The sequence below is a fragment of the Schistocerca serialis genome, chromosome 10 (genome assembly GCF_023864345.2).
Source record: "Schistocerca serialis cubense isolate TAMUIC-IGC-003099 chromosome 10, iqSchSeri2.2, whole genome shotgun sequence".
Lineage (NCBI taxonomy): Eukaryota > Metazoa > Arthropoda > Insecta > Orthoptera > Acrididae > Schistocerca > Schistocerca serialis.
In genome coordinates this window covers 245,218,566-245,238,407 of record NC_064647.1, presented here as the reverse complement: position 1 = coordinate 245,238,407, position 19,842 = coordinate 245,218,566, and the positions used below count along the sequence as shown (strand labels likewise).

Sequence of the window (19,842 nt, the reverse complement as noted above, 5' to 3'; positions counted from 1 at the left end):
GTGTAGTGCCAAATGTAAATATCGAAGGCGGTAGTGTTATGGTGTGATCGTGTTTTTCCTGGAGGGGCGTGCATGTTGTTCTTTTTGCATGTCACTATCACAGCACAAGCCTACACTGATGTTTTAAGCACCTTCTTGCTTCCCACCGTTGAAGAGCAATTGGGGGATGGCGATTGCATCTTTCAACACGATGGAGCACCAGTTCATAATGCACGGCTTGTGACAGAGTGGTTACACGACAATAACATCGCTGTAATGGACTGGCCTGTTCAGAGTCCTGACCTGAATCCTATAGAATACCCTTGGGATGTTTTGGAACGCCGACTTCGTGCCAGGCCTCACCGACCGACATCGATACCTCTCCTCAGTGCAGCACTCTGTGAAGAATGGGCTGCCATTCAACAAGAAACCTTCCAGCTCCTGGCTGAACGTATGCATGCGAGAGTGGAAGCTGTCATTAAGACTAAGAATGGGCCAACACCATACTGAATTCCAGCATTACCGATGGAGGGCGCCACGAACTTGTAAGTCATTTTCAGCCAGGTGTCCGGATGCTTTGAGTAGTAGTTCTCGCAACTTGATAAATGTTTTTTTTAATAAAAAAACAAGTGTTTAAAGTTTCAAGTTGTATTTTTTAAAGTTGAAACTGAACAAACCATTGATCGGCATTGTCAGAACTGAACAGTCGGCGTTTCTTTCGCCGATGTCGAAACACTGTCACTCTGACGAAATTATGTCGACTGACAGACTACCGCTTGCCAAACGATGCGTTTTTGCACTACTGTGGTTACTTAATACACTTTTTCTATTCGTATAAATACATTTATCTGTCATTTTCCAGCAAACACGTTTTACTTCGTGTAGAAAATAAGCGATATGACGAGTTAAGCAGACGCGACATAAGCAAGTGCTTTCAAACTGATTGGTTAAAATAGTTGAGAATACTGAATGAGAGGCTCCATATGGTTCCCAAGTTGTGGAGCGACCGTAAACCATAAAATTACGAAATAAGCAGCAACCAGTCGCAAGATCATGTTTTCTTTATTTAATTTTGCATATCGATTTCAACTGATTAACAGCCATCATCGGTGCTACAAATACAAGAATAAAAATAATCAATAACAGTAACCAAATGAATAAATGTACATAAAGCATAATTAAATGTATATAGACGCATTAAACCATTTAAAATGCACATACAAATTTACCTTTCAACGTGTGTGTTCCCTGAGTAATAAAACTGTCTTAAACAGACGATTGGTAGGACATGTTCTGAGGCATCAAGGGATCACCAATTTAGTGTTGGAGGGCAGCGTGGAGGGTAAAAATCGTAGAGGGAGACCAAGAGATGAATACACTAAACAGATTCAGAAGGATGTAGGTTGCAGTAGGTATTGGGAGATGAAGAAGCTTGCACGGGATAGAGTAGCATGGAGAGCTGCATCAAACCAGTCTCAGGACTGAAGACCACAACAACAACAACAAACAGACGTCAAGCATGGAGTGATACATAGAGAATTGACTATGACAACGAGAAACCAAAAGGGGGCGCTGCAAAGCAAACCCGCCCTCTATGCAAAAAATATAGCTAAAATAAAGGTGAGAAGATGAAATGCCATACAAAGTCCGGTAAAATATAATGAAAAAAATACTGAAAAATTTACAAAAATGGATACATTGGCAAAGATTTTGTCAATCACATAGTACAGTTATATACGCCAAAAAGCGATTGTACAAATAAGTAAAAATAGGTACAAACATAGGTGAGAAGCACACCATATATAAAAATTATAAAAACTTTTTAAAAAAATTTTAAAAATTTTTTTCAAGAAAAGGCGCTACAGTCTGGAACCGAGCGACCGTTACTGTCGCAGGTTCGAATCCTGCCTCGGGGGTGGATGTGTGTGATGTCCTTAGGTTAGTTAGGTTTAAGTAGTTCTAAGTTCTAGGGGACTGATGACCTCAGAAGTTAAGTCCCATAGTGCTCAGAGACATTTGAACCAATTTGGACACACAGTCAACATGGGTTTCACAGGCAAGGTGATTTCTAAACCCAACTAGCTCTTTATTCATATGAAATGTTGAGGCCTTTTGACAAGGGATTTCAGATCGATGCCGTATTTCTAGATTTCCAGAAGGCTTTTGACACTTTACCACACAGACGGCTTTACTGAAATTGAGATCTTATGGAATATCAAATGGCTCTGAGCACTATGGGACTTAACTACTAAGGTCATCAGTCCCCTAGAACTTAGAACTACTTAAACCTAACTAACCTAAGAACATCACACACATCCATGCTCGAGGCAGGATTCGAACCTGCGACCGTAGCGGCCGTCTTATGGAATATCGTCTCAGTTATGTGACTGGATCTGTGATTTCCTGTCAGAGAAGTCACCGTTCGTAGTAACTGATAGAAAGTCATCGAGTAAAACAGAAGTGATTTCAGGCGTTCCCCAAGGTAGTGTTCCTTATCAATACAAACGATTTAGGAGGCAATCTGAGCAGCCGTCTTCGGTTGTTTGCAGATGACGCTGTCGTTTATAGACTAATAAAATCACCAAAAGATCAAAACAAACTGCAAAACGATTTATAAAAGACCCTAAATAACGAAAGTGGGGGGTGATCCACATCAGTGCTAAAAGGAACTCGTCGAACTTCAGTTACACGATAAATCAGTCTAATCTAAAAGCCGTAAATTCAACTAAATACCAAAGTATTACAATTACAAACAACTTAAATTCGAAGGCACACAGAAAATGTTGTGGGGAAGGCTAACCAAAGACTGCGTTTTACTGGCAGGACACTTAGAAAATGTAACAGACCTACTAAGGAGACTTCCTGCACTTCGCTTGTCCGTCCTCTTTTAGAATACTGCTGCGCGGTGTGGGATCCTTACCATATAGGACTGATGGAGTACATCGATAAAGTTCAAAGAAAGGCACCACGTTTTGTATTACCGCGAAATGTGGAAGAGAGTATCACAGAAATAACACAGGACTTGGGCTGGACATCATTAAAAGAAAGGCGTTTTTCGTTGCGACGGAATCTTCTCACGAAATTCCAATCACCAACTTTCTCTTCCGAATGAGAAAATATTTTGTTGACACCGGCCTACATAGGGAGGAACGATCACCACGATAAAATAAGGGAAATCAGAGCTCGTACGGAAAGATATGGGTGTCCGTTTTTTTCCGCGCGCTATACGAGATTGGAATAATAGAGAATTGTGAAGCAGCACTACAGGCCTGACAACGACGGGGCGTGCTGTGAATGACGTCATCAGTCTCATGTGGAGGCAGTAGCGCCCACTCATCCTCCAAAGCCGTTCGCTAGTCTGGTTGGTGCATGCTGACGTCACGCAACCCGTCTTCGTAGTTATCCCTTACAGCTCTATGGGATTTAAACCGGGAGAGCGAACAGGCCGAGTCACGCGTTCGCTATCTGCCATTTCGAAGAAATATCAACCACTCACGCTCTATGAGGTCGAGCACTATTGTCGAACTGTACGAAGTCTGCCGGTCGGGGTGGCCGAGCGGTTGTAGGCGCTACAGTCTGGAACCGCGCGACCGCTACGTTCGCAGGTTCGAATCGTACCTCTGGCATGGATGTGTGCCATGTCCTTAGGTTAGTTAGGTTTAAGTAGTTCTAAGTTCTAGGGGACTGATGACCACAGCAAAAAAATGGTTCAAATGGCTCTGAGCACTATGGGACTCAACTGCTGTGGTCATAAGTCCCCTAGAACTTAGAACTACTTAAACCAACTAACCTAAGGACAGCACACAACACCCAGCCATCACGAGGCAGAGAAAATCCCTGACCCCGCCGGGAATCGAACCCGGGAACCCGGGCGTGGGAAGCGAGAACGCTACCGCACGACCACGAGATGCGGGTGATGACCACAGCAGTTAGGTCCCACAGTGCTCAGAGCCATTTGTACAAAGTCTCGCAAAAATCGTACATGAGGTCCCAAGACATGGTCAATGTACCGGACAGCGGCTATACCTTTCCGATTCATCCGTACAATTTCATGAAGAGGTCTTCGACTGGTCAACATAGTCGCTGCTCACACCATTAGGGATCCTCGTCGATATCGGTCTCTTTACACAGTGTTTGCGTTCCCTCCAGATGCGAATCCGTCGAGAATCACATTCCAGACCAAATCGTGTCTCATCTGTGGGAAGAACATTGGCCTACAGTTCGGCAGCCGATGTGGCATTGGCTGCACTCTGGATGTCCCCTTCAGCGAAGACGCGTCAGAGGTAGACATACAGCAGGTCTCCGACAGTAAAAGCCACTCTGCCGAAACATTTTGCCTCGCTGCATCACGTCCAGTGGGTGCTGCGTGGTCAGAGGCCAGTTGCCGTGCAGTACTAAGGTGGCACCGTCGTGTCCTTAACGGCCGAATAACGGTCCACTCTTTGTGTTGTCACACGTGGACAGTCCTGCCCTGGTCTTTTGGGATACAGTTTCTGTCTCTACAAACTATCGTCACATCGGAGAAACTACAGGACGATTCCCTTTAAGCCATCGGGCCACATCAGCTTGTGACTGTCCTGCTTCCGTTCTTTCTAAGGCCCTCCACTGCACGTGGTGTGAGGCAACCGGACAAATACTATCCTGTTTCGTGGGTGCCCCGACGTCATCGCTGGCGTGGTTTTCCGTTGACCGGAATGCCACTTTCCGTGCGGAACGCTGTCGTACAGACATCTGTTTGAGAGTTTATAAGATTATGTCGGTACTTCGACGCAAGACGGGGAAAAAGTGGTCTGTTCATTTAATTCTGGACACCAGTGTATTAAGTAATAGAACCCAGTACGTTGTCCTCGATGGTGAGTGTTCATCGGAGGTGAGGGTATCATCTGGAGTGCCCCAGGGAAGTGTGGTAGCTCCGCCGTTGTTTTCTATCTACACTGTTTGCTGATGATGCTGTGGTGTACGGGAAGGTGTCGTCGTTGAGTGACTGTAGTAGGATACAAGATGACTTGGACAGGATTTGTGATTGGTGTAAAGAATGGCAGCTAACTCTAAATATAGATAAATGTAAATTAATGCAGATGAATAGGAAATGTTTGAATACTCTATTAGTAGTGTAACGCTAGACACAGTCACGTCCATTAAATATTTGGGCGTAACATTGCAGAGCGATATGATATGGGACAAGCATGTAATGGCAGATGTGGGGAAGGCGGATAGTCGTCTTCGGTTCATTGGTAGAATTTTGGGAAGATGTGGTTCATTTGTAAAGGAGACCGCTTATAAAACACTAATACAACCTATTCTTGAGTACTGCTCGAGCGTTTGGGATCCATATCAGGTAGGATTGAGGGAGGACATAGAAGCAATTCAGAGACGGGCTGCTAGGTTTGTTACTGGTAGGTTTGATCATCACGCGAGTGTTTCGGAAATGCTTCAGGAGCTCGGGTGGGAGTCTCTAGAGGAAAGGAGGCGCTCTTTTCGTGAATCGCTACTGAGGAAATTTAGAGAACCAGCATTTGAGGGGAGAAGATGCTAGTTGTGCTACGAGGTACCCTCCGCCACGCACCGTATGGTGGATTGTGGAGTATATATGTAGATGTAGAACTCCCTGCTCCCGTAACAACATATTTTAACATTTATGACACACTTAAAATCAATTAATCTTAAAATTAGACTCCATAAGGAACATTTTAAGCCGATAAAAGAATTCCACCCCGGTGAACCCCTTTATGCAGGTGCTCACGACGTTTTTCCTCAACAGTGCAAGTGCAGCAGTCTGAGGCGACTGTATTCGTGTTGACAGGACGCTTGACGCAGCTGGGTGGGCGTAGCCGCGCCGCTGCGGAGGCCGCACGGATCCTCCCGGCAAGTGTTTGCGTCGTCCCCTCCCTCCTACCCTCCAGCCTGCAGCCGGCCAGCCAGCCTCCCAAAGCACTCGCGCCACTGCCAGCTCTGCAAACACGGGCTCCATTTTCACTGTGCGGCAGCCGGGGCCGGCAATCGCCTGTGTGTGTGTGTGTGTGTGTGTGTGTGTGTGTGTGTGTGTGTGTGTGTGTGTGTTTGTTTGGCACTGAATGTCGGCCTGGCCGGCGACATCTCCGGGCTGTTGACAGGAAAGGCGGGAGCCACACGTGTTTGCGCGCCTCGTCGTCCCTATATCTCTCGCTCACCGACATCCCTCCACGGTACTAAATCACCTCCCGCAACATTCTCTCACACACGCGGCTTGGGCCAGACTCAAAGCTTACCTAATGTGACCTGTTTCTGATTGAATTTTCTGATGCTGAGAAATTAGAGGGAGTGGGAGCGATCTCGTTTACTTGGTAAAAACTTACTGAAGCCAACATCGCACAAGGCCATGCGCACAAGATGCTTCTTGGGTTCAAATGTTTTACTTATGACAAACCTTCACATTATGTGCTATATGTTATCTACATGACGGGGTGAGATCGAACACAAAACGAACCTGCCGGCCGGAGTGGCCGAGTTATTCTGGGCGCTACAGTCTGGAACCGCACGACCGCTGCGGTCGCAGGTTCGAATCCTGCCTCGGGCATGGATGTGTGTGATGTCCTTAGGTTAGTTAGGTTTAACTAGTTCTAAGTTCTAGGGAACTGATAACCTCAGCAGTTAAGTCCCATCGTGCTCAGAGCCATTTGAACAAAATGAACCCAATTTATAACATAAAATTTTGAAAACCTGAATATGATAGCAAAGTCTGTCAAAAGTGGTTATTTATAGAATGAGATTTTCACGCTACAGTGGAGTGTGCGCTGATATGAAACTTCCTGGCAGATTAAAACTGTGTGCCTGACCAAGGCTCGAACTCGGGACCTTTCCCTTTCGCGGGCAAGTGCTCTACCATCATTTTTTTTGTTTTTGTTTTTTTAAATCCCATTTTGTTCGCTTTTAGTTCGTGGCATCTGCTCGGGGTGGACGTCGTAAGACATCCTTTTAAGTTCGTTGTTGATCGATTAAATCAGTTTTTTTTATTACAGAGGGCAGCTAACACTCTGACCGAACACGCTGATCTACCGTGCCGGCAACATCATCTGACCTACCCAAGCACGACTCACGCCCCGTCCTCACAGCTTTACTTCCGCCAGTTTGGAAGGTAGGAGACGAGGTACTGGCGGAAGTAAAGGTATGAGGACGGGCCGTGAGTCGTGCTCGGGTAGCTCAGTTGGTAGAGCACTTGCCCGCAAAAGGCAAAGGTCCCGAGTTCGAGTCTCGGTCCGGCACACAGTTTTATTCTGCCAGAAAGTTTGATTATTCAAAAATAAAGAAATATTTATACGATCTTGGCCTTAGACAGTTTTTACCAAGTAACCTTTTCTTCTTCTAAATGGAGCAATGCTAATTTTTGCCCCTGCAATACCAGACCCAATGTGAAAAATTCAGCGATTCAAGTCTCTTGTAGATGTAACGAAAACTCACGAAAACACTTAGCCGGCCGGGGTGGCCGAGCGGTTCTAGGCGCTACGGTCTGGAACCGTGCGACCGCTACGGTCGCAAGTTCGAATCCTGCCTCGGTCATGGATGTGTGTGACGTCCATAGGTTATTAGGTTTAAGTAGTTCTAAGTTCTAGGGGACTGATGACCTCAGCAGTTAAGTCCCATAGTGCTCAGAGCCACGAAAACACTTTGATCGTGGGCACACTTTTTGGCTCTGAATGGGCCTCCGTCCGGAACTTAACGACTCTCTCCGTGGAAACTATCGCCGCCAGATTAAGACCCACTGAAATGCTGGAGGTTGGAGTTTACAAAGATTTAAGCATGATTCGTAATAAAGAAAATGTGACACTGCGGGAGAGTCATTTAGCCGGCATTAAGCTAAGATAATTAATATTTTTGTTTCACCTACAATGTGCGACAAATGATCGGATATCTGCGAGAACATGTAAAAACATTTTCATCACTTTGAAAGATGAGCCCCGGCAGAAGGTTGTAAGAGATTGATGGTACTCGTGGGTTGTGAAGTTGGAAATGTACAACGCGAGGTACTTCTCGCAATGACTATGAGTCTCTCTCTCTCTCTCTCTCTCTCTCTCTCTCTCTCTCTCTCTCTCTCTCTCTCTCGACGTCTTCTAATGATGATGATTATATCCCCTTCGGTGCAGAAGAAATGACACTGCAACTGCTCTGATCTTAGGAAAATGACAATCTACTTCTTAGTAAAGACCACACACATGCGGACACACACACACACACCTTAATACTTAACATAAATATTTAGTTATGTTACCACGACATCCGCGAAATGTAGAAGAGATTGACCTCATTTACAAATATACCATCACACCAACAGCTTGTTCCCCCTGTCAGCTTGAAGCTACATGTACACCAACTAGTGGTGTAAATTGTACATCTACCAGCATATTTTAAAGCATTAACCAAAGAATTACCCCACCCTTGAGGCAGTAATTACAGATATAATCTTAAGAACCCCCTGTACTGGAAAGTTTGCTCTCATAAAATCACTCCTTCCACGCTCTCACTTTCTTATTCTTCTCCTCGCTCTGCCACCAGTCTTTGATTCCGATCTCTGCATCCCAACCAAAATTGTTATTTAAGTATAATTTTATCACTGTAGCCGACATAACTATTGTACTTAAAGATTGCAACATATCACCTGATTATATAAACGAGTAGGAATTTTAAGCTGTATAAACTTGTCGAAACTGGATTTAGATACCACCTGAAATATTTGCTTCAACGCATGTATTCAGCACCTTAAAACAAAACAAAAAAAAAAAAAACTCCAAAGTCCTTTAAAAGTTATTCTGTAATAATGTTGTTGTGATGCATACTCTTTGTACTTGGGGATAATGTTTCTCTTCTGTTATATGATCCTTGCACGTAATAATTATCAGACGTCATATTTGTTTACAAAATATGACAGTATACATGTGTACGACAGTGAAAGGAACCTGTTACCACTGAAGGTACTATATTTTACTTATTTTATTTTTACCGTTAGGTATATATTTAGTTTTTTGTGAAAGAAACACAAAACGATGTTCTGAAATAGAGTTTTGTTTTTCCGCGAGACAGTGCCAAAAGTTCCTCCAAAACAAGGTAACACAAAACACATACATGTCGTACTGACAAATGTAAATCCACCTGATGATGGAGGTTTAAACCTTTGAAACGCGTCGTGGAGATAAATAAACAGAGACTGGTAACGGTAGACTTGTTGTTTCGTTTGATGTCAACAACAGTGACGGTAAAGTCTTCCCATTTTAAGACCACCTCAGTACTATTTAAGCGACAAGTTGTTTCATTGCGTGCTGTTAGTCCTGCCACAGCATAGTTTCTACTGAATGTTTACACTTAGTGATTACACAGTCTGTTGTGTGTGCAAAGTGCTAAGACACAGCTTCAATAAAGCGCGATATCATTTTATCGTAAGTATTCTGAGCAGCGAATCAAGTTATCACATTACCGCTCATTACTGTAAGCAAAACGCGACCGCAAGTGAGTACGTCCGCCACCCACGCGCGACCGTTCAGTCTGTCAGCCGCCACACAGCACCGACGCCACCCGCGCAGCCGTACTCGACCGCGTTTTGTACCAGACTCTGACCAGCAATGACAGCGCAGGTGCTGTCTCGACCCGTTCGGGTGATCAGGGGACAGTTAGCGACTCGCTGCCTCACAAGGATCGGCATCTCTCGCCCGAGAGAGAGCGACCGCGCTGCCGCCACGTGGACTGCGACGTAATCATCCGCCACCACGACGTCGCCAACGCGTAATGGGCTCTCCGTCAGTGGGGCTCGCTAAATACTGCACAATTTCACGGATACCCGCTTGCCATAAATGTTGCAATCTGATGTCTGTAAGGAATATTTGTTAACGACAAAACTTTTAGAATTTTCCTGATAAAATGTTCTTTTTTTAAGTGATAAATTCTTTCTTCCATATTTTTAAAATCGGCTGCATATTTGCACACCCGCAAAATCATGCACTGCAATAATAAAGTAAATAAATGAACCCAAAGACTGAACAATAAACAGTGGAGACTAGTATATTGGAAAACCGCCTCAGTTGCGAAAAATTTTCTGGTCTGTACCCAGGTTTCGGCTACAATCATCTAGCCTTCTTCAGAAGCATAAAATTACTATAACATGCCAGAGTAAGGCACAGTCAACATTAAAAAATTAAAACCTATTTTACAGTTTTTTAATGTTGACTGTGCCTCACTCTGGCATGTTGTAGTAATTTTATGCTCCTGAAGAAGGCTACATTATTCTAGCCGAAACCTGGGTAAAGACCAGAAAATTTTTCGTAACTGAGGATGATTTTTCAATATATTAGTCTATCACAGTTGCTGACGGGGTTGCAATATTCTAAAAATTCTTACAGTGGAGACTATTTGCTGACACAATTCTATTGGTCAATTTTTTAATAACTGTGTTCAAAGTGTGAACTATTTGCATTGCAACACTCACAGGCGGTCCACTTACTCTCACAGATAAGTACACATGGGCCAGAGATGAATCACCAATAGCCGTGGAATGCGGCATCTCTGGTGTCTGTAGACATATCAGTGTGCCCGCAGAATCCGTTTGTGTAAGAGCAGTTATTTTGTTTCGTAATAAAAATGATAAGCGTGATAATAGAGCGAATAATTGTTAAGTTTCACATGAAACTTGGAAAAACTGCAACAAAAACCGATCTTTTACTACTAAAAAGTGTATGGTGAAGATTGATTATCACGTAGTCGAGTCGTTCAAGAGTTTCCAACAAGGCGGAGAAGACGTTCAAGATGACTCAGGCCCCGGACGCCCTTCGACGTCAAGAACTGGTGAAAATATCGCAAAAGTTTATAATATCATTCGATGTGACCGTCGGTTGAGTATTCGATCTATTGCTGTAACTGTAGAAATACACGAAGCATACGTAAGGAAGATTTTACACAATCATTGAGAAGATTGGTTCAAATGGCTCTGAGCGCTATGGGACAACATCTGTGGTCATCAGTCCCCTAGAACTTAGAACTACTTAAACCTAACTAACCCAAGGACATCACACACATCCATGCCCGAGGCAGGATTCGAACCTGCGACACTAACAGTCGCGCGGCTCCGGAATAAAGTGCCTAGAACCGCTCGGCCACAGAGGCCGGCTAATCAGAAGAGTCCGTGAGAAAATAATAAAGAAGAGGATCCGAACTGTGGAGCACCAAGTCATGGGTTCTGCATCTAGACAACACACCGGCTCATACTGCAATTGTGTGTTAAGAGGTTTAAAGCGAAGAATTTTAGTATTGGCCACACACATTGTTCACCTGGTCTAACACTATGTAAATGATCTGTTGCGCAAGGTCAAATCTGTACTAAGGAACAAGATTTGAGCACGTTGGAGCAGTAAAAGAGAAAGCGGCACGTGTCATCAAGGAGCTCACAAAGGAAGACTTCAAGCACTGCTCCCATGAATGGGAAATTCACATGCAGCGTTGTAGGGACAGAGGAGAAGAGGCACGGAGTATACTGAGGGTGACAGTAACTAAACATGTATCTTTTTGAAACACGACGTGTACAAACAAGACATGTTGCCTGTAATTGAAAAAGTGTCACGATGACCTCTGCAATGGCAGAAGATTGCAGACTGGTCCTCCACTGGGATCTCTAGGAAGGGACTGCCAAGGGGGAGGAGACCGTGAGACAAAAGGATTCAATAACCAACGAAAGGATAACGTTTTACGAGTCGGGGCGTAGAATGTCGGAAGTCTCAACGTGGCAGGAAAGCTAGAAAATCTGAAGAGGCGAATGCAAAGGTTCAATCTACATACAGTGAGGCTCAAAGAAGTGACATGCGAGGAAGACAAAGATTTCTAAACAGATGAGTATAGCGTTAATATCAACAGCAGCATAGAAGGATTTGTTATGAACAGCAAGTCAGGGCAGAGAGTGACTTACTGTGAACAGTCCAGTGATAGGGTTGTTGTCATCAGAATCGATAGCAACGCAGCACCGACAACGATGCCTCAGGTATGAATGTCGACGTCGCAGTACGAAAATGAAGAGACAGAAAATATATACGTATAATGGACGGTAATTCACCACGTAAAGGCAAATGAAAATGTAAAACTCCCAGTGTGTCTAGTACGCAGAACAGTTGGCTGCAGGCGATCGGCCGGCCGGAGTGGCCGAGCGGTTCTAGGCGCTACAGTCTGGAGCCGCGCGACCGCTACGGTCGCAGGTTCGAATCCTGCCTCGGGCATGGATGTGTGTGATGTCCTTAGGTTAGTTAGGGTTAAGTAGTTCAAGGTTCTAGGGGACTGATGACCTCAGATGTTGAGTCCCATAGTGCTCCGAACCATTTTGATACCAGTAGACTCGCTCTTCCTGCCAGTGCTAGACTGCTTTTCGTTTCCTCCACGCTCCGTCTGTCATGGGTTTTTTCCTGCCTAGGTAGCAGAATTCCTTAACTCTCTCTGAACAACGCTTCAATTCGTATGAAAATGTACGGAAATGGCTGGTCGAGTGGTTCGCTTCAAAAGAAGCACTGTTTCTTTTGGCGTGGCATTGACAGCCTGCTGGATAGGTGGGAGAAATGTATAAATAGCAATGGAGATTAGTTTGAATAAAAAATTGCTTGTCAGTTTCAAACAAAAGACGTGTAATTATTGCAACCAAATTCCGGTTTCGTACTTCTACACCTGGTAATTCTGTATCAGCCCGTTCTGCCGACGACTCACTTGGCACAAAAAATCTGTAGTGCAGCACGGAGCGCTTCATCAGATCAAATACAATGTAAGGAGCATTCTCTCGGCTTATTTGCAGTGCACGCAAGGTAAAAACTGAAAATAAAAACAAAATTTTCGAATGGCGACACGAGTGCAAGACTCTTGGATTACCGATCTGCACTCTTCCCACTGAGTCAAATGCTGCATGGAATCTAACATAGATTCCGTGCCCAACTCCCCTGCTAAAAATGGTAGTTTTTCTGAACGCTTGGCCATTTGGAGCTAACACTTCTCCTATTTGGCCCAGCCCTGAATATACCACAAATTCAGACGAAACCTGTGATCACAAGTAAGCGTGGTCCCATTGTACGTTTCATCTTTTCTGTCCCTTGTATCGGTAAATTCCACACAGCGCTGGTAGCTTTTCGACCCCAGTTAGCAATATGTACGATTATTGCGTTATGACGCTTGTGCACGATCTTGCGGGGAAGAGGTTGTATAGCCCCCGGGAGCAGCACAAACGCGGGGCCGGGTACTGACCCCTGGGGTAGTACACAGACCCCCCACAGCATCTGGAGCGGCTGGATTCCATGCTGCCTCCGGCGCTCAGCGGGGGCGACAGCCTCTAGGAGGAGGTCGTAATGAAGCAATAAACTGCTGGGTGGACAAAGGGCCGGCCGAAGCGCCAAGGGCCGCGCCTGTAGCCCAGGAGAGGTGCGGGTAGCGAGGTCCCGTCCTGCGGCAGTCGGACGCCGCCGCCGCTTTCATTTTAAACGAGTGTAGCACAGAAGACTCAGGGACCGACTGCACTCGCATGGCTGTATTCGAGGAGAAAAAATATCTGTCTGCACACTTTACTGCATAGACTTTCTCTGGGGAAACGGCGGGACGAAATCATAGCAAGTGTTTCGAACTTAGATGCAACTATCTGAGAAACGGGATTCGCCAGGCTGAGAATATACGGCACGGTAGAAGGCATGAGTACCATTACAGATACGAGGCGCATACAGACGTAAATCTCATTAACCATGTTATGAATGCAGTTATCCTGTCATTAAGGTAGTTTGGTCGCGTCTCGGACAGTAGGTGTGTGTGATGGGCAAAAATCCGTGAAATATGAAAAAAAAAAAACACTCATAGGTGAAGCTAAAAATATACGACTTACGAACGTTATCATATACATTAAAATCTTTTTATTGTTTCATTTATGACGCAATGTAATGGTGATGAGAGCCTTCATCGTGTTTCATCCTTACTGTGGTAGGCGGAAGTGAGTGACCGTGACTGGCAGATATCTGAATACAATGCGCACTGTGGAACGCTTACTTGCCCTAGAAAAAGCTATATTCTATATGAATTTTCAACTTTACAGTATTTGTGATTGTGCTCTCACTTATACAATCGTCACACAGTTCAGTCCACACTGGCATCGGCATTACGTTGCATCACGGAGACACATTTAAAACTCAGATGGCACCACCGGGCCAATGCGAAGTGATTGACAAAAACGCACTAAATCGTGGAAAGGATTATACTCACGAAGGATAAGCGAAATATATATCTGAAATCATTGTAGTGTACTGTTCGATTATTCATTTAGTAGCTACGAGTTTTCTTATCTTTGAGTATATCTGGATTGTTTTCTTTGTGCCTCTGTCACAAAAATGGCTCTCAGCACTATGGGACTTAACATCTGAGGTCATCAGTCCCCTAGACTTAGAACTGCTTAGACCTAACTAACCTAAGGACATCACACACATCCATGCCCGAGACAAGATTCGAACCTGCGACTGTAGCAGCAGCGGGGTTCCGGACTGAAGCGCCTAGAACCAAATGACTTGGATATTAGTTGAAAGTAATGAATAGCGTCTGAAAAGGTTGTGACGTAAGCATCAAAAAAAGTAGAACAAGAGAATGAAATGTAATAGAAATGAATCATGAGATTCAGAAGACATTACACTACATCCGCGAGCCACCGTACGGTGCGTGGTGCAGGGTACCGTGTACCTGTACTAGTCATTCACCCTCCTGCAAATAGGTCTAGGGAGAAACGACTATGTATATGCCTACGTATGAGTCCTGATTTCTCCTATCTTTGCGGTCGGTACGAGAAATGCATGTTCACGGCAGTGGAATCGCTCTGCAGTCAGCTTCTCTAAATTTTCTCAGTAGCGTTCCTCGAAAAGAGCGTCGCCTTCTCTCCAAGCGTTCCCTTCTCAGTTCCCGAAGCTCCTCCGTAATACTTGCGTGTTGTTCGAACATACCAGTATCAAATCTAGCCATCTGGCTCTGAATTGCTTCGATGTCTTCCTTTAATCTGACCTGGTACCACAAACGCTCGAGCAGCACTCAATTATAGCTCGCACTGGCGTCCTAAATTCCATCTCCTTTACAGATAAACCACTCTTTCTCAAAAGTCGACGATACACCTTCCCTACCACAATCCTCACATGATTCTTGCATTTCATATCACTTTGAAAAGTTGTGTCTACAAATTTAAGTGACGTGACTGCCAAGCATTTCACTACTAATTCCGTATTCAAATATTAAGGATTTGTTATTCATACTCATTAGAATTACATGCATTTTTCTATATTTACAAATTTTGTCTAAGTCATCTTCTATCCTCCTACAGTGACAACTTCCACACCATCCCGTACACTACATCCACTACATCATCATCAGCAAACAACCTCAGATTCTTGTCCACCCTGCCCTCCAGACCATTTATGTATATAGAAAATAATTACAGTCCTATTTCACTTCCCTGGGGCAGTCATGACGATACCCTTTTCTCTGCACATGTACGTGAACCTATTGCATTTGCTCGTACTTTCTTCAACAGTCTGCAGTGGAGCACCATGTCAAATGCTTTCCGGAAATCTAGAGGTATAGTATACGTGACTGTTGCCATTCATCCGTAGTTTGCAGTGTATCATATGAGAAAAGAGCAAGCTGAGTATCGCAAGAGCGATGCTTTCTAAAACCGTGCTGGTTCGTGGACGTAAACTTATGGTTCTCAAGAAAATTTATCACATTCGAACTGAGATTATGTTCAAGGATTCTGCAGCAAAACTATATTCTGCAGGTCCGTTCTTTTACTCGTCTTATATACATGAGTGAAAGATTAGCGATAAACGCAAACTGAGTAAGAAGCCAGGGCCGTAGAACATTTTTTGTACACCCGAACTGGGATTCCACCTGGACCTGGTGACTCACTTGTTTTCAAGTCTTTCACTTGTTTCTCTACGTTAAGGATGCTTATCATTATGTCGTCGAAACGGGAGTGTGTTCGGTGGTCAAACGGCCGTATGTTTGTACGATTCTCCTATGTGAACTATAACTTAGACGCGAAATTTGAAACTTCGCCTGTCGTTTTGCTGTCTTGAACTGCCGCATCAGACTGGTCAACGAGTGAGTGGCTCGAAGCCTTAGACACTACAGAACGAGACACTAAAAGATGTCCGTCAGTTTTTCAATTTGGGCATCGAAGTAACTGAGGATGGCCGAAGTACAAAGAATATAAAATGCTTAGTGGCAGTAGCAAGGAAAAAGTTTTTGAAATAGAGGAATTTGTTAACAACTGATATAAATAGTGGTGTTAATAACCTTGTACAGAAGTACTACAGACAGTTCAGACAAGGAGAGAATATAAGCATGTGAAATGTGGTGCTAACGAAGATGATGAAGCTTACATGGCTTGATTGCGTAACTAATGAGGATGTAATGAATAGAATACGAAAAACTTGATTAAAAGAAGGGATCGGCTGCTAGTACACATCCTGGAGCTTCAAGGAGTAGAGTCAATTTGGTAATAGGGGGAAGTGTGGGGTAAAGCTTGTAGAGCAAGCAGCTTCACGTGGAGTACGCATAAAGGCGAAATACGCCTTTAAAACCGAATTACTAAAATTTCTGTTCTACGTTTGCGGTGTTAGTATTGATCAATAATACGTGAACTGTGCATGACGTGGTGCAAAAGCTACAGTCTTTAATGCAGAATTTGAAGCCCTACCGAGAACGTTCTAACCCAACGGCAATACCATTCTTTCTATGGGCGGGGAGCGAACCACGGACCGGGACTTTTAGATTAGCAATAAAATGCGATATACAGTAACCTATAGATCACCACCTCTTTTGGCCTACTTCCTCCCGACCTTAACCACCTTGAACTCTAGATAAATGGCATCGGTTGACTAAAATACCTGTCTTCATGTGCGAACAATTACCTTATCTTAGTACAAGTAATGAGTGAACGCCAAATTGTTTAAAGAATCGAAATCGTATGTCTAAAAGAGTTTCAAATATTTGATTTTCTTACAAATGAGTTGGTGTGTTAAATATTTGACGTTAAGCAGATAAGCGAGTAACAGATTAAAGAAGGTTTGAAATTATGTGTAAAGTTTGTTGCTCTCTTTCTCGAATACTGGATGAATATAGCCTGGGTAATTTACGCGCAGTAAGATGCTCTGTCTCGAGGATTACACACATTTTCGAACTTCAACTTTTGCTTAATGTGTTAAACCCCTACCATAAGACTCTACCTCTTAATGATTAGATTTAATGAGTAAATTTCAATAATCCGTAAACAGTTACAAGAAATATCGGAACTCAAAGCTTTTTAGTACGTTACATAGGCAACCTGCAACTGGGCCCATGTGCCGGACTAGCCATTTAATAATACAGATAACTTGAGCACGATTTTATGTGTGAGAAGATACGTATAACAACTAAAGCTGATCTTAAAACATAAATCCTAATGAGAATTACACACTTTCACAACTTTCTTTAGGATTGAAAAAACTTCTTCAAGATTAAGAAACATTTAGAATTGCAATACTCTTTTCAAGATCAGAAACTCGTTCTGAATATTAAAAAAAAGTATTTTGATAATATCTTCAAGCGTTGTGTGGATACTTATGAACAGTTTGGCTTGAAGTTTAAATTTGCTATTGCTACCCGAGTCTGTATAGCGTCTGAGGATGTCTGCAGCATTAAGAGATGAAACGTTAGGCACAGAATCTATGCTTGGAACCAAAGCCCCATGTTCGTGTAAGAAGACATTCAAGATTAAAAAAAAAAAGAAAGATACACGTCCTTCAAGATTTATAGATGACGTCTCTCAAGATTTAAGAGAGATCTCCTTCCATGTTTAAAATGGACCTCCTTGAGGATTTAAAAGACCAATCTTTAACAAATACCTTCTTCAAGATTAAAAAAAGTTCACCAAAATTAAAAGAAACTGTTAATAGGTTGAATGAACAGCATTAAGGTTCCGCAATAACCTTTATTATTGAAGATTAATACTGCGTATTCAGGTTATTAATATGTCTAAGTTCCTCCAAAAACTGATGGAATACTCCATAAATATTTAAATAAACCGAAATGTATTAAAGAAGTCCTTCCAGATTCAAAAACCTCGTTGTAGATTAAAAAACTTTTGAGATTAGAAAAAGTATGATTCAAAAAGCTCTTTGAAGATTAAAAAAAACTTCTCCAAAAATGAAAATCTTGAAAATTAAAAATCGTCATAAAAAATAAAAATAAAATATGCTGAAAAATAGAAGTAAAACATCTTGAAAGGGAGAATAACATCTTGGCAAGTAAAATAACTTGCTGAAAGGAAAAAAAGTTGGAAGTAAATTATGTATTTAGCGATGCCTTTTTGACTCAGCGCGCGCGCGTGTGTGTGTGTGTGTGTGTGTGTGTGTGTGTGTGTGTGGTGTATGTATGTGTGTGTGTGTGTGTGTATGTGTGTGTGTGTGTGTATGTATGTGTGTGTGTGTGTGTGTGTGTGGGGGGGGGGGGGGGGGTTTGAGGAAATTCTGAATTGTTTCGCCTTTACTATCTGGGCAGTGTTGTCATTTTTTGGTGAAATTTTTTCACAGATGTTCCTATGTTATCTCTGTGTAGTCCTAATACACGAAAATATATTCGTGCTGCATAAGAGCCAACTTTTCTGTCCACATGGAAATGTCGCCAAAAGCGGGCAGATGTAATTACCAGAGTGAAATTTCTCTTCCGTCTCTTTTTTTTTCATTTTCTGTCGTGGACAGGAACGACTACATTCAAGTTCTGTATCCAGAACAGGACGTTTGTGTACTGGTAGTGGAACATGAGGAGAAGTGGTAGGTTTTCTGGTTCCCGCTGCTGATACGAAGAGCTTACACAGCATTCATTCCCTCCATCAGACCTGACAACAGCGCAGCCGACCAAAACCGCGGCAAGTTTACAGCGTTTCCATCTGCTTTGTTTTCAGTGACTCATGCAGCTAACGCGATTCATCTGCGTCAAAAATCGAAATAAACTGTAAAATGTTGCCTCAGTACACGACACTGTTCACTATAGTTTCAGAGTAAGTACGGCTCACTATTCGACAAGGCAATACGACATACCACAATTAAATTTGTTGTCAGTGCAAGCTGTTTTCATGGAAGACGTATGTATTTTCGGCTTCTGAGTTAACGTATGCAGTAAAGTGAAACGGCTGTGCCTGGGCCGTCCGCCCTCTCCACCAGCAACCCCTCCGACACCAGCGTCGTGCAGGCGGCCTACACAGTGCAGCGACAGGAGCCACACCCGCAGACGGCAGCCACAAGACGTCGCAGGCTGCAGCGAGAGGGCGCTGGGCCAGGGCACAAATGTGCCTCCGCAGGGTCACGTGGCCTCACACAGAGCCTGCCAGGGCATTTGGGATGGCGCCGAGTAGCGCCAGGACAGTTCATTCCTGGGAGTCCCCTGGGCCAAGCACCGACCACAGCAGTGGTCCGTGAATCAGAGGCCTCGTTAAGGACCCACCAGAATCTCTAGCGCCTGTCGCCGCCGCAGTTCGTAGCCGCCAGTCACTGCTAGTTTTAGACGTCTGTTTTAAGGCATCGTTCACGCAAGAGAATCGTTCAAACATATCGTCGTTTGACCATCGCACAGACTCCCGCATCGAGGGCAGTAATAAACTCTCCTGCTGAGTGTCTCGCCCGGCGCGAAGTTCGAAGCGACTGGAAAAAAGCGTAGGTGACTCCAGTATATAAGAAGGGACCCGTCAAATTACGGACCAATGTCCCTAATATCGCTTTGCTGCAGGACCCTTCAACATATTCTCAGTTCGAATATAATAAAATTCCTTGAGACTGATGAGCTTATGTGCACGAAAGCGTCGCTCACCCGAAACTCAGTTTG

General features: G+C 43.8%; 1 protein-coding gene and 1 non-coding gene across 2 annotated transcripts in view; both read left to right on the top strand.

Moving 5' to 3' along the window:
• The window catches only part of LOC126424726 (transmembrane protein 151B-like), a 460,556-nt gene that overhangs the window by 430,090 nt on the left and 10,624 nt on the right, over positions 1 to 19,842 (top strand). The gene's annotated exons all lie outside the window — the stretch shown is intronic.
• On the top strand, positions 7,147 to 7,221 carry Trnal-caa (transfer RNA leucine (anticodon CAA)). Its single transcript has one exon. It is a non-coding gene; the product is annotated as a tRNA-Leu (tRNA).